We start from the raw sequence: 15,306 nt of genomic DNA, 5'->3' as shown, positions 1-15,306 counted from the left end.
CCTTTTAAGAGAATTCATTATCAGATTTATATTGAATTATTAGCAAGAATGTATGTTTCTATTGATTTAACAATATTTTCCTATGGTATAGCCAAGAGATGTGCAGACACATCAATAGTCAGCATCAAGATGGAAATACGAACACATCTACATACACCCCTCCCCCTGTACCTCCTTCTGCCCCTCTACAGCCAATTTAATGAAAAGTCCTAGTGCATACTGCTCAGAGGTGGTTTAACAATTCCAAATCAATGATGCTTCTTTTCTATTAATTTAACAAGAAGATATTTATAAATTCATTAATTCACTAGCTCTACTTTCTGTCATACATTGTCACCTCAAGATATCTAAAAAGCTTAGATGTGAAGTAAAGAATGAACCATATCTGCAATCAACACAGTTGTTTTACCAAAAAAAATGCATATATAGAACTATGGTTATAATCTACAACTGTCTTCTAGATGTAGAGATTCCACCAAGGAGCCCTTTCCTTTGCCCTTCCTCTTCTTCCTTGTCCACCACTTCAATGACTAAGTACAGGAATCCATCCAGCTCCAAGATATGGATTGACAGAGGTAACTCCCAGAAAACAGTCCATCCTAAAACTAAAACAAGAACCTTTATATAGGGATGATTTTATGATGTCTATTTTTTGCAAACTTGGACTTCAGGACCTTTAATACACAGCAATAATTAAAATGCCTATATAGAACGATGGTCAATCTGAACTTGTCTCACAACTCACAGGCAAAGAACCTTTCCCTGTGCACTTCCTTCCCTGCCCCTACTACCACCCGATAAACATACTGCTCTAAGACATACAGTTTAACCATTCCATTCCCCAAATACAGCCATTCCTATGTATTAACAGAAAACATATTTAAGGCATTATTTTATACTCTCTACTTTAACATACGTTGTATACTTCTAAACATCTAGAAAGACTAGATGTTTCGAATAAGGACTTGTTTGTCCATAATACATCCAGTAGCATTGAATAAACCACACACGTAACAAAGGATATAATTTGAAAGTATCTTCTAAATAAGAACATTCTGGCCTAGAATTCTTTCCCTTCTGACCTCTGTCAACTCAGTGGTTGCATCGGCAATGATTAGAGGGGATTTTTTTTAAACAATTTTGCTTCCACAAATAAAATTCTGTCATTTTCAACAAAGTCTTCCCTATGAATAACAAAAAATACACAAAATGTATTAGCTTACTAACTCTACTTCTGTCATATACTTGCAACCTCTTTAACATCAAGACAGACTAGATGATATAAAATCAGGACTCGTTTGCCCATTATATACACTATACATAGCAAAGTAAAACAAAATGCACAGAACATATAGGATGATTGTTTATCTTGTCTAAACTATAGACTTACTGGCTTAGAGCCTTTGGTGCTTCCTTCTCCCTCCTCCCTGAAACAGCACAAACACAGTATGTATGTACTGCTCTGGAGGTGGTTTGACCATTCCATTTCCAAAAGATCTTTCATACGAATTTTAACAAAACGGTATCAACAATATGTGATTTCACTACCTCTACTTTTAACATACGTTGTGCACCTCTAAACATCTAGAAGGACTAGATGTTTCAAATAAGAACTTAAATTTGTCCACTATATACACAGCAGTGTTGAATAAACTATACACATGTAACTGGTTATATTTGAAAGTGACTTCTAAATAGAAACAATCTGATCTAGAACCCTTCATTTATCCCAATCCCTTCTCTCTACTACTAACCCTGTGGATGAGTTACAGGCACATTTATCACTTATATGTGGTTTTGCAATTTCATTTCCAAAAGCCATTTTCAGCAAACAGCTTTTCTATGAATTTTAACACAAACTGTACAAAATGTGTTAGTTTACTAACTCTACTTTTGCTATACATTGGCATCCTCATTAATAGCTAAAGAGCAGTTATTATAAAATTAGGACTCGTTTGTCCAATATATACACAATATATACAGTATAGCAAAGTTAAATGAATGTACATAACATACAGTATAGCAAAGTTAAATGAATGTACATAACATACAGGGCAACAGATGATCAGAAAATTTTCTTGTACACATTAACAAACACCTTTTGCACCTTCTTCCCTCCCACCTCCTTCAAACCAATGAACAAGAGTACAGTTCCATTTCTAAAGACAATATTTCCCACCAATTTTTAAAAGCTATTTACAGTGTTCTTCTACTACCTCTATTTTTAAGCATATCAACCACTTCTAAAATATTTAGAAAGACAAGATATTTCAAGTAAGAACTTACTTGTCCACTACATACATAGTATTGTTAAATAAAATTGCACACACATAACAAGGTTATAATCTGAGATACCTCCTAAACATGACCATCTTGGCCTGGAATCATTCCCTCCTCACTTCCTTTTCTCCACTACCAGTTCAGTGGACAAGTACAGGCAAGTGTAACACTTAGAGGTGGCTGAACAAATTCATACCCAAAAGTCATTTACAAAAGATAAGCTTTCTAATGAATTTCAACACAAAGAGTGAAAAACATGCTAATTTTATTAACTCTATTTTGTCATACGCTGTCAACCTCTTTAACATCTAGATGTTGCAAAATAAGGGCTCATTTGTCCACTATATATATAAACCAAACAGAATGCACAGAACATGCAGAAAAAGCTTTGTCTGAAATTGTCCAAGTATGGACATAATAATATATTACCTTTTGCAATTGCTTCCCTCCCACCTCCTCTAAACCAATAAATGAGTATATAGACATTAGGATGCTGCTCAGAGATGCTTTAACAATCCCACTTCCAAAAGACAGTATTCCCTAAGAAATTGAGCAAAACAATATTTACAAATTAATATTTTACTACTTCTATTTTTAACATATATCATGCACTTCTAAACATCTAGGCAGAATAGATGTTTCAAATAAGGACTTATTTTGTCCACTATATAAAGAGCAGACATTTAACAAGTTATAATCTGAAAGTATCTTCTAAATATTAACATTCTGGACTAAAACCCTTTCCTTTTATCCCTCCTCCACCATCCTTCCCTGTGCACGATAATGCTCAAGTTTTCAGAAGACAATCTTTCCTAGGAATTTTAACACAAAATGTATTAATTTACTATTTTTGTCATACTCTGGCAACCTCTTTTAAGAGCTGGAAGACTAGATGTTGTAAATTATGACATGTTTGTCCATTATATACACTATATACACAGCAAAGTAAAAAACCAAATACACGAACATAGGGACAATGGTTAATCTTGCCCCATTATAAATACAGAAGCATAGAGCCCTTTGCACTACTTTATCCTTCCTCCCCCAAACCAGTGCACAAAATGTGAATTATTCAGAGAACCGGTTTCACTATTCCGAAAACCCCCACAACATTTCATATGAATTTTAACAAAAAGATATTTACAAAATGTGTTCTTTTACTACCTCTACTTTTAACGAATGTCAGACACTTCAGAACATCTGGGAAGAGGAGATACTTTTTTAAAGTACTTAGTTGTGTCAACTATATATGGAGTAGTGAGGAATAAAATGACATACAGAACAAGGGTTAGAATATGAAAATATCTTCTAAATATGGCCAGTCTGGCATAGAACCTTCTCTTCTCTTCTACTTCTCAGTCTTTACTGCTCCATGTCCTCTAGCCCACAGAACAAGCATGGATGTGTTGCTCCCAGTGTCACTTCCAGATGCCATCTAAATTCCATCTCAAAGTCATTTCCAGAAGACGTTTTTCTATGATTTTTTAACAAATGATCATTACAAGATGTGTGATTTTCTAACTCTACTTTATCATATATCAGCAGCCTCTTTACATCTAGAAAGCTTAGATGTAGCAAAAGTTTTCTTTTAAAAGGTTGGGGGGAAAGCTGAGAGCAGCTTTTTCATATTGTATACACAGGCCTTCTATAAACAGCCAGTAAATCTTCCCAAAGGGTGATGGGCACTTCTTATTGGCCAAATATTGCACACTATTCTACTATTTCTCTCTTCCAATATCAAGCAAGGTCTGGCAGAATGATGACTAGCCAACCAATGGTCCACTAATCATCCACCTGTCATCGTCCAGGGTTCTGCTCATCTTCCAGGCCCATTAAGGCCTTGTCCATTGTTATTGGAGCCAAGTGGTATTTTGTCCAATTGGGATGGAGTAATCACCCCAGGTCTGAAGAAGAGCCAAACTCGAGTCTATGCAGACTCCACCTTCTGGGCCCTCGAGGTGCCTAATGGTTCTCCACGGTGTTCATAGCCACCATTCTTCTCTTCCCATGGTGTCTGACGCCCAAAGAGGCCACATCCTCAGTGGCTTGGCGGGGGCTTAGCCGCTGCCCAACAAGTTTGAGCAAGGAAACCAGGTGGCCAGTGGGGTCCAGTTAGCAATAGCAGTGAGAGTTCTGGGTCTCCATAGGGCAGGGACTATAGACCATCCCTGGGACCCCCAGCTCACCCACTAGCTAAGGCCAGAGAGCCTGGAGCACCTAGGGAAGGCAGCCGTGCTTAGCTTTTCACTGCACTCTCTGTTGGAACTCATTTAATTTTTATAACAACCCCATGAGAGACAAGCAAGCTCTTCCCAGCTAACCTTGCAGAGCCACTATATTGTGTATTTGGTAAAACATAGCTTACAATAGTGATTTTCAAATTTCCTAGAAACACACTCTACTCTTTCATGACTCTGGGCATTCACACATGTTGCTGTTTCCATCTGGAATGTCTTTCTCCTTCCCCTCCAAATGGCAAATTCCATCATATTCTTTAAGAGCCAGTCCAAATGTGACATTCTCATTAAAGGTTTTCCTTTGACCTTCCAAAACAATTCAACTAAACTCAAAATATTTATTGTGCATCAGATCAATATGATTGGATGAAAGCATATATCCATGTCAACTTGTCTCATTTTAAGCCTGCAACCACTAACTTTAAGTGGTCCCTTAGTGTTGTCTGGCAATTCTACTACATTTTTTCATTCATTCTCCATTTTTTTTAGACAGCTGTATCATACCTCTCTTTTGCCCTCAAATGTCCAACTTTTCCTCCTCCATTCTCATACCAGATGATGACTTTGTTTCCTACTACAAAAAGAAAATAGAAGAGAATTTTCACAAGCTCTCATCACCACATATACCCAACTATCTTTGCCTATGCCCATATAATGTCCATTCTCTTCTATTATTAACAGCCCCTGCTCCAAGGTCAACCTCTCTACTTGTCCACTAGATATCCCTTGTGCTCAAAGGGGTGCTCATGAAAAATACCAGAAATTGGTTGGGTTTTATAAAGGGTATTTATTTGGGGTAGGAGCTTACAGATACCAGGCCATAATGCATAAGTTTCTTCCCTCACCAAAGTCTATTTGCATGTGTTGGAGCAAGATGGCTGCTGATGTCTATAAGGGTTCAGGCTTCCTGGGTTCTTCTGGGCTGAGCACCTCTGTTTTCTCCACAAGGTCAGCTGTTGACTATGAGGCTCTCTAGACTTTGCCTCTCTCCACAAGGTCATCTGTAGACTATCAGGTGAATAGCTCTGTCTCTCTCCCTGGGGTTTCTGCTGTGTCTAAAGAGCCATCTCTATTCCTCTGTGTTCTTCTCCTGGCTCAGGTCCTCTCTTCCCGGGGCATGCTTCTCTTTGCTCTGCGTGCGGACTTCCCATGGCTCCAATTTAAGACTTCAGCACCAAACTCCAACATCAGAAACCCTCAACTCTGTCTCCTCTGCCATGCCTTTTATCTGTGAGTCCCCACCCACCAAGGGGTAAGGACTGAACACCCTAATGACATAGCCCAATCAAAGCCCCAATCATAACACAATCACACCTAGGTACAGACCAGATTACAAACATGATCCAGTATCTATTTTTGGACTTCATAACCATATTAAACTGCTACACTTCATCCTCTGAATTCCAAAAAGACATTACAATATTTGAAAAAATCTTAAATTAGTAACAATGTAAGTACTAAATCATATCACAATCAATTTAAAGAAATACAATTTGTCTTGGGGCAAAGTCCTGTCTGCTATAGACCTCTGAAACTTACAAAACAATTTATCTGTTTCCAATACACAAATGGACAGACAAAGGATAAACATTTTCATTACGATAAGGAGAAACTGGGAGGAAAACATGAGTTACTGGTCCTCTACAGTTCAGTAAACCTGCAGGGTATCCTCCAATGGATTTCAGTCTGAGAGTCATTCTTAAGATTATAATTTCCTCTCCTTGGTACCTTATGGGAACCCTTTCCACATGCTTGCCCAACAGCCATTTTCTTGGTTCTACCCTCATCAAGCATCTGGGTATCGACCAAGTTCCAGATCTCACTCTCCAAGAGTGTTGGGGTGATTGCCACACCTGACCCAATCTTTGGGTTAGACTCTTAACCCTCCTAGTACAGTGATGTGAGGACAAAATTCCCCCTAACCTTTGGCATACAGGCTCAGTCCACTCAGAGCAATGAGTTGACCACGTGGCCTTCCCTAACTTTTAGCATACAGGCTCAACCCTCTCAGAGCAACGAGTTGACAACCTGGACTTCTCTAACCTTTGGGGGACAGGTTCATCCCACTCAGACCTGTGGGGTGCTGACCTTAACTGCCCTAATCCTTGGGGAATGTGCTCCACCCTCTTTGTACCTGGGGAAGCAAAAGTCTCCCAGAACATCAGACAAGAATATCCACCCTCTTCACCTGCTGGGGCAAACTAACCTTCTCTGTACACATGGGTGGGGTTCCCCTCTTGGCCCAAGATGATGTCCTAATTCCAGATCTCAGCTTCCATGGCTTTCCTCTTAAAGTTGTTTCTCCTTCAATCTCTCCTTTCCATGTCCCTTTCAATCCAAGCTGACAGTGGTTTTGTTCATACAGTTCTCTCAAAAACCTTGTTGGTTTAGCATGCAAGAAGCAGGAGTCCAAGCCATCAGACAGTAAGACTTTCTGCCAGTCTTTCCGAGATAACTGCATCTTCAATCCTGATTTATAAGTTCCAAATTTAGTTAAGTCCTCAAATGGGTAACTTTCATCTGGGAGCTTGAATTCCAGAGGCTTGGAATTTCCAGAATCAGTTTCTGTTTTCTTTGTGGCCAACAGTTTAGTCCTCAGCATATCTCTGTCATCTAGCATTTTACTATAAGCTGCAAGCAGAAGCCAAGCTGCATTCTCCAGGTTTACTTTGGAAATTTCTTCAGCTAAACACCCAGGCTCACCATTTTTAAATTCTGTCTTCCATAAAATACCAGGAGGTAATCTTGCTAAGTTCTCTATGACTTTAAAAGATGGACCACCTTTCCTCCAGTTTCCAATAATAGTTCAGCATCTACTTCTAAGGCATCATAAAAAGTCTTCTTAGCATTCATATTGCTAACAAGTCTCTTCAAAGCACTGTAGGACTATTCTTCCAAGCATCTCACAATTCCTCCAAAAAAAAAATACCCCTTATCCATTTATAAAATCATTTCAGCATTTCAGTAACTGCAAGAGCACTTTCCTACTCCTCAGTATGAAATTCTGTATTAGTCAGCCAAAGGGGTGCTCACACAAAATACCAGAAATTGGTTGGTTTTTATAAAGGGTATTTATTTGGGGAGGAGTTTACAGATACCAGGCCATAAAGTGTAAGTTACTTCCCTTACTGGGAAGTGGATTTGGCTCAACTGATAGAGCATTCACCTATCATATGGGAGGTCCAGGGTTCAAACCCAGGGCCTGCTGACCCATGAGGTGAGCTGGCCCACGCACAGTTGCTCACGCATGCAAGGAGTGCCGTGCCACGCAGGGGTGTCCCCCACATAGGGGAGCCCCATGCACAAGGAGTGCACCTTGCATGGAGAGCCGCCCCATGTGAAAAAAGTACAGCCCGCCCAGAAGTGGTGCCACACACACGGAGAGCTGACACAGCAAGATAACACAACAAAAAGAGACCCAGATTCACAGTGCTGCTGACAAGAATGCAAGTGGACAGAGAAGAACACACAGCGAATGGACACAGAGAGCAGACAATGGGGGGGGGGGGGGAATAAATGAAAAATCTTAAAAAAAAAAAAAAAAAGTAACTTCCCTCACCAAAGTCTATTTTCCTGTATTGGAGCAAGATGGCTGTCGATGACTGTGAGAGTTCAGACCTCCTGGATTCCTCCCTTCCAGGGTCTTGCTTCTCTCTGGGTTCAAGTTTCCTTTCTTCTAGGCCCTAGGGTTACTCCATTCCTGGGGCTGGCTTCTCTTTCCTTTGTGAGATTACTTCCCGGAGCTCCAGCTTAAGATTTCAGCTTCAAACTCCAACATCAAAAACCTCAACTCTGTCCTTTGCCATGCCCTAATGACATGGCCCAATCAAAGACCTAATCAGAACTTAGTCATGCCCAGATTCAGACCAGTTTACAAACACAATCCAATATCTAGTTTTGGAATTCATAACTAGGTCAAACTGCTATACCCCTCTTCTTGCCTATTCTAGACTCTCTCTTCAGCAATTCTCCCCTCACTCTCCTGCAAAATCAAATGTTTGATTTCCATTGGATTGTTCTTATCAGCAGTCAAGCCTACTATACATCATCTCAGCTTAAAAACTTCTCTCTTGATCTCACCTACCTCTCTAGCTACTGCCCCACTTCTCTGCTTCTGTATATAGCAAAACATTTTAAAAGTGTCATCTCTACTGACTGTCTTCAATTCATATATTCCCACTCTCTTATGAACCCACTCCAAAAGACTTTGTCTCTATTACTCCAAGGAAAGTGTTCACACAGGACACCAGTGACCTTTACTTTAACCCAATTGTTAATTTTCAGTCTTCATCTTACTAGCCTCATGAGCAGCATTTAACACAGTTGTTTACTCTAGCTTTCTTGAAATACTCTTTGATTGGCTTCTAGGACAAGGCATTCTTATGATTTACCTTCTCAGTGGCCATTCCTTCTCAGTCTTCTTTGCTCATGCATTCTCATCTCCCTGACCTCTTAATTTTAATGTGCCCTGGGGATCAGTCCTTAATCCCCATTTTTCCCCTCTATCTACTCTCATTCCTTTGGGATCTAATCTAGTCTCATGGGTTTAAGTACTATTTAAAATCACACTGTCCAATATAACATTCTGTAGTGATGGAAAGGTTCCATATTCTGTTGTTTAATACTGTAGCCACTAACCAGATACGGCTAATGAGCTTTGAAACATGGTGCAACAATTTGAAGTTCCGTTGTGAATCCAAAAAGATTATGTTCTTAAACTAATCTATTCCTGTGGGTGTGATACCTTTGATTGCATTCGATTCACTTTAGAGCACTTGATTACATTGTTTTTTATGGGACTACATCAGTGAGACCTGACTCAGGTTGAATCTCTGCCCTTTTGCTGAGTCTGATATAAACGAGAGACAGGAAAAGGGAGCTCTGCCATATTTGATTTGACCATGTGAGAGAAAAGACTCCAGGTTCGCCCACAGCTGAGCTCAAGGAGAGAAGCCCCTCAAGGAACTGTGGTCCAGGGAGAGATGACTGCTTTGCCACAGCTAAGTTCAAGGAGAAAGGAGAAAGAAACCAGCAAACCTGCTGTATTGCCTTACCACCACATGGCAGGAAGCTAGGATCAATAGTGTCTGACTTTGGTAAGAAATCATCTCCATGGTGCCTTGATTTGGACATTTTACAGCCATGGAACTGTAAGCTTTATCCCAAATAAATCCTCTTTATAAAAGTCAACCTATTTCTCATACTTTGTATTGGCAGCTCTTTGGCAAGTTAAGACATGTTTATTATTATTGAAGAGCTATATTCTCAATTTAATTCACTTTTACTTAATTTACATTTAAATAGTCCCATATGACAAGTGGCTACAGTATTGGATAGAGCAGATGTCTAAATGGATGACTCTCAAATCTATATATAGATTTATCTATATATCTACTACCCAGTCTGTTTCCTTAAACTCCAGACTTGTATAGCCAACTGGTCACTTGATATCTTCACTTATATGGCTTTGTCTAATAGGCACTCAAACTTAACATAACAAAAACTGAACTCTCAATCTTCTCCCCAGTACTGCCCCTCCTGTGGTTTTCCCCACCTTATTTAAATGGTAACACCATCTTTCTAATTGCCTAGGTCAAAAATTTTGGCATAATTCTTGATTCTTGCTTCTCTCATACCCCATATCCAATCCATGAGCAAATATATCAGCTCTCCCTTTTTTTAAAATCTCTCTCCCCTTCTCCCCCACTGCCCAGTTGTCAGCTTTCTGTGTCCATTCACTGTGTGTTCGTTTGTGTCCACTTGTATTCTTGTCAGCAGCACCCAGAATCTGTGTCTCTCTTTGTTGTGTCATCTTGCTGCATCAGCTCTCCGTGTATGCGGTGCCATTCCTGGGCAGGCTGCACTTTTTTCACACTGGGTGGCTCTTTTTACGGGGCATACTCCTTGTGTGTGGGGCTCCCCTTTGTGGGGTACACCCTTGTGTGACACGGCACTCCTTGCGTGCATCAGCGCTGCGCATGGGCCATCTCATCACATGGGTCAGGAGGACCTGGGTTTGAACCTTGGACCTCCTGTGTGGTAGGCGGACTCCCTATCCATTGGGTCAAATCTGCTTCCCTGAGCTCTCCCTTTAAGGTACATACAGAAGTTGACCACTTCTTACCATCTCTATTGTTACCACATGGGTCCAAGCCATCTGAATTATGAGCCCCTAACTCATTTCCCTGCTTTTCCCTGGTCCCCTCTCAAGTCTAACTTCTCCAGGGCAACCAAAATAATACTTTTAACACATTAAGTCAGTTTCTGTTACTCTTCTACTCAAAACCCTCAAATGACGTCCCATCTCAGGGTAAAAGTCAAAGTCTTCCTAATACCCTTCCACGATATAGACCACCCACAAGCTCTCTGACCTCATCTCTTACCCCTTTCCCACTCATTTATTCTGGTTTAGCCACACTGGTATCCTTCCTGTTCCTCAGAAAAGACAAGCACGTGCCTGTTTCAAGGCTTTTGTACTTACTATTCCTCTTGCGTAGAATATTCTTGTCATAGATATTCATATCATTTTCTCCTTCACTCCTGTCAGGTCTTTGCTTAAATACCACATTGTCAATGAAGTCTACCCTGATCAACCTATATGAAATAGTACCCCCTACTCCCAGTATTCCATATACCACTTACTCTACTTTATTTTAGTCCATAGCACTATCTCTATCTGACATACTATATTTTCTTATTTATTTCCTCACCTCCTTATGTTATCTCACCAGAATATAAGCTCCATGAGGAAGGGGCTTTGTCTGTTTTGCTCACAGCTGATTGTTTAATGTCTTAAGCAGAGTATGACACATAGGTACTCAATAAAAGCTGTCAAATGAATACATTTACTATGTGTCAGTGTATTTGAAATTGGAATTTCACAAAGAAATCACAGTATAGTAGAAACAGGAAGTTAAATAATTTATAACATAGTTTTTTAGTACAAAAACAGAGATTAAGTATATTTATGATTCCAAAAGAACAAATATCTCTGTGTGAATGTGTGTTAAGCATTTCACTGAACAAAGATTTGAACTGGGTCTTGAAAGATGAACATAAGTTAACCAGGTAGATGAACCTGCAGACAAGGATATTACATAGGGGAAAAGAGTAAACGAGATGATATATACTATGAAAGGGAACCATGTTAGGAGGAACTACAAGTAGTTCCATATGGATAGAAAATAGAATACATTCAGGGCAGTAGAAAAAGAAAATGTGGTGAAAGATGGCAGCTGAGTAAGGCATTCCAAGAGTCAGCTCGTCCTACAGGGCAGTTAGTAATCAAAACAGAGCTATCTACAGCACTGGTTTGGGGGGCCCAGGAGACGAGAAGAACAACATGAGATATCCTTAAAAGAATGGAAGGAGACTGTTCATCTGCAGTGAAGCTGTGTGAGCAGACCACTCCAAGCCATGAAGGCCAGTGCCCATCCTCCACTGGGTGGCACAAGCTGCCCTGCGAGTTATTACATGGCTAGATTTGGAGGCTCCATTTCCCAAAAACAGGGGAAGAAGAGACAGTCAAGCACTGACTACACCTACTGATGGTAAATTTGGCTAGCTAAAGAATAATCCTAAAGACAGTTAAAGTTTGAACCTGTCTAAATCAGAAAGAGACTGGTAGCTGCCATTTTAACTCCACCCCCACCATGAGGAGAAGTGGGGCTGACTAAAAATCACAGTGTCACAAAAGGACAAATAGGGCATGATTATGCTATTATGAACTAAGTATATTGTGTAAATTCATGGAGTTAATAATTAGAATATAGGTCACCAGACAATAGGAGGAGGGTAGAAAATGTAAAGCCGATTATGGTTACTCTGTGCAGAATTGGTAAAAAGGTGGCTTGTAAATGAATAGAAATGGTGAAAGTATATAATGATGTTTCTAACTAGCAGATCTATTAGATGGATATGGCAGTGGTTGAAAAGGAAAGTCTAAGGTCATTTATATTACTAGAAGGAAAGCAAAAAGCTGTACCTTTGGACTATTAAGGTAGTATACTGTCATGTAAAACACAAATATGGCTGATGTAGTATATACAAGACAGTTTTTACAAAATATAATTACAAATATACTAAAGAGAGGGAAAAAGAATAGCAGCTATATACAGCGGGGGAGCACAGAAAGATTAAGAGGTGATGAGTTTTGTTTGTTGTGTGTTATTGTTATTGGAATAATGAAAGTGCTCTAAGAATGACGAAAGTGATGAATGCACAATATGTGATTACACCAAATACCATAGACTGTACACTTTGGATGGATTTATGCTTTATCAATATGTATCAATAAAATTGATTTGTCAAAAAAAAATCAGTGATGGTAAGGACCAGCTTCTTTCCACCCAGATCAGATTACAGCCCTAGCCTAGGCTCTTGCCCCAACTTCCAGAAGAAGCTGGGGGGATGTATTAGTCAGCCAAAGGAGTACTGATGCGAAATACCAGAAATCGGTTGGTTTATATATAGGGTATTTATTTGGGGTAGAAGCTTACGTTACCAGGCCAGAAAGCATAAGTTACATCCCTCACCAAAGTCTGTTGCCACATGTTGGAGCAAGATAACTGCCAATGTCTGCAAGGGTTCAGGCCTACTGGGTTCCTCTCTTCCCAGGGCTCTGTTCTCTCTGGGCTCAGCTGCTTTGCTCTTTCCACAAGGCCAGCTGTAGACTATCAGGCAAACAGCTCATCTCTCTTCCTGAGGCCTCTGCCTTATCTGCTTCTCTGTGTGTTTACTTCCCCTGGCTCCAGCTCAAAAAACTCCAACCTCCATACCTCCATTCTCTGTGGTGCAGTTTCTCTTTGAGTCCTATTGACATGGCCCAATCAAAGCCTTAATCATTATTTAATCAAGTAAGAGTGAATCCTCTGAATTCAATATAATCTAAAATGCCCAGAGGAGCAGACCAATTTACAAACATAATCCAATACCAATTTTTGGAATTGATAAACAATATCAAACTGCTACAGGAGACCTGCAACAGCCTCTCTAGGCAAACTTTCAGTCAGCAAAGACTGAATAGTTGGACACCTAGGGCTCCATCCCCACACCCCAATAGGATAGGAGAGAAGCTTTTATTCCTCGGTCTTTCTGAGCAACTGCAGGCACTTATGGCCCACATGAACTGGTCTGCTGAGTGCCTTTGATTCCATCTCCACCACTCTACCATGACAGGATAGGAGGGACCTGGTGTTTCTTCAGCTTCTCTGGAAACTACAGGCACTTTCAGGCCACACAGACCAGACACTCAGACAACTGTAGCTCCATCCTTGCCCGACAATAGGATAGGAGGGGAGCTGTGTTTCCTCAGCCTCTCCAGGCAACTGCAGGTGCTTTTGATATGCATGAACTGGGTTCTTGAGCAACTTTAATTCCATCTCAACCCCTGCAACACCACCCCCACCAGAGGACAGGAAGGAGCTGATGATTCCTCAGCCTCTCAGAGCAAATGCAGGCACTTCTGGCCTGCATGAACTCAACTGTTTAGTGCCTGTGGCTTCACCCTGAACCCCAATAGAACAAGAGGGGAGCAGTGTTTCACCAGCCTCTTTGGGTAACTACAGGCCTTTTGGCCATAGAGACTGAACAGTTGGACACTTGTAGCTCAATCTCTGTCCCCAAGTAGGATAGGAGGGGAGCTGTGTTTCCTCAGCCTTTCCAGGCAATAGAAGGCACTTTCATCCTGCACAGACTAGACTGTTGAGGGCCTGTGGATCTACGCCCAACCACCAATAGGATAGAAACGGGTTGGTGTTTCCTCAGGCTGTCCAGGAATGGCAGGAACTTTAGGGCTCCTTGGACTAAACTGTTAGCACCTATGGATCCATACCAACCCCCAGTAGGATATGAGGAGGCTGCTGTTTCCTCAGCTTCCTGAGCAATGGAAGGCACATTTGGGCTTCACAGACTGAATTGTTGGGTGCCTGTGGATCTACCCACACCCCCCAATAGGAATAAGGAAGTTGGTTGTTTCCTCAGGCTCTCTGGGCAATGGCAGATACTTTCACCCCTACAGTGACTGAACTGTTTGATGTCTGTGGTTCTGTCCCCACTCTGTAAAGGACAGAAGGGACAGTACTCCCTCAGCCTTTCAGGGCAACTGCAAGCACATTTGGCCCACATGGATTAGATTGTTGGGCACTCCAGAGAGTCCATCCCAACTCCTGACAAAGAAGAATGGGCACCAGTGCTATGTCAGTCTACTGAACAACTGCAGTCATTTTGGACATGCACAGCATAGATCGTTGCCCAGACATGGAGCTCCAACCATGCCCCAGACAGGAGAAGTTAAGCTTCATCAGTCTCTCCAGGCAACTACAGAGTCTCAGCCTGCATAATTTGGATTATTACACATGACTGTAGTGCTGTCCCTACCTATGGCAGAGAAGAAAGGTATGAGAAGATTCATCAGTTCCTGGGGCAACACAGCCTCCACAGATCACACTATCAACTATATCCTCGGCTCCTACTATACAACCAAATAAGGGAAAAAGGACAAAAAAAGCCATAAACTAAAGAGAGAAACTGTGCCTAGAATAAATACATCTAGTAGGCCAGATGCCAAGACATGAAAAAAAAATTACAATCCATACTAAGAAACAGGAAGATATAGCATAGTCAAAGGAACAGAATAAGCCTCCATATGACATAAAGGAGTTGAGACAGTTAATCATAGATGTTCAAACAAATCTCCTTGATATATTCAATGAGATGGCTAAAGAGATTAAGGGTACTAAGAAGACAATGGGAGGGAACAGATGTGGCTCAAGGAGTGCCTGCCTCCCAC

General features: G+C 40.8%; 1 protein-coding gene across 2 annotated transcripts in view; it reads right to left on the bottom strand.

Annotated features, from left to right (window-relative positions):
• The window catches only part of ATP7A (ATPase copper transporting alpha), a 307,559-nt gene that overhangs the window by 29,181 nt on the left and 263,072 nt on the right, over nucleotides 1–15,306 (bottom strand). The window lies entirely within an intron of this gene.

This window comes from Dasypus novemcinctus, chromosome X (genome assembly GCF_030445035.2).
Source record: "Dasypus novemcinctus isolate mDasNov1 chromosome X, mDasNov1.1.hap2, whole genome shotgun sequence".
NCBI lineage: Eukaryota > Metazoa > Chordata > Mammalia > Cingulata > Dasypodidae > Dasypus > Dasypus novemcinctus.
The sequence above is the reverse complement of the archived record's forward strand: the minus strand, read 5'-3'. Positions and strand labels throughout refer to the sequence as shown.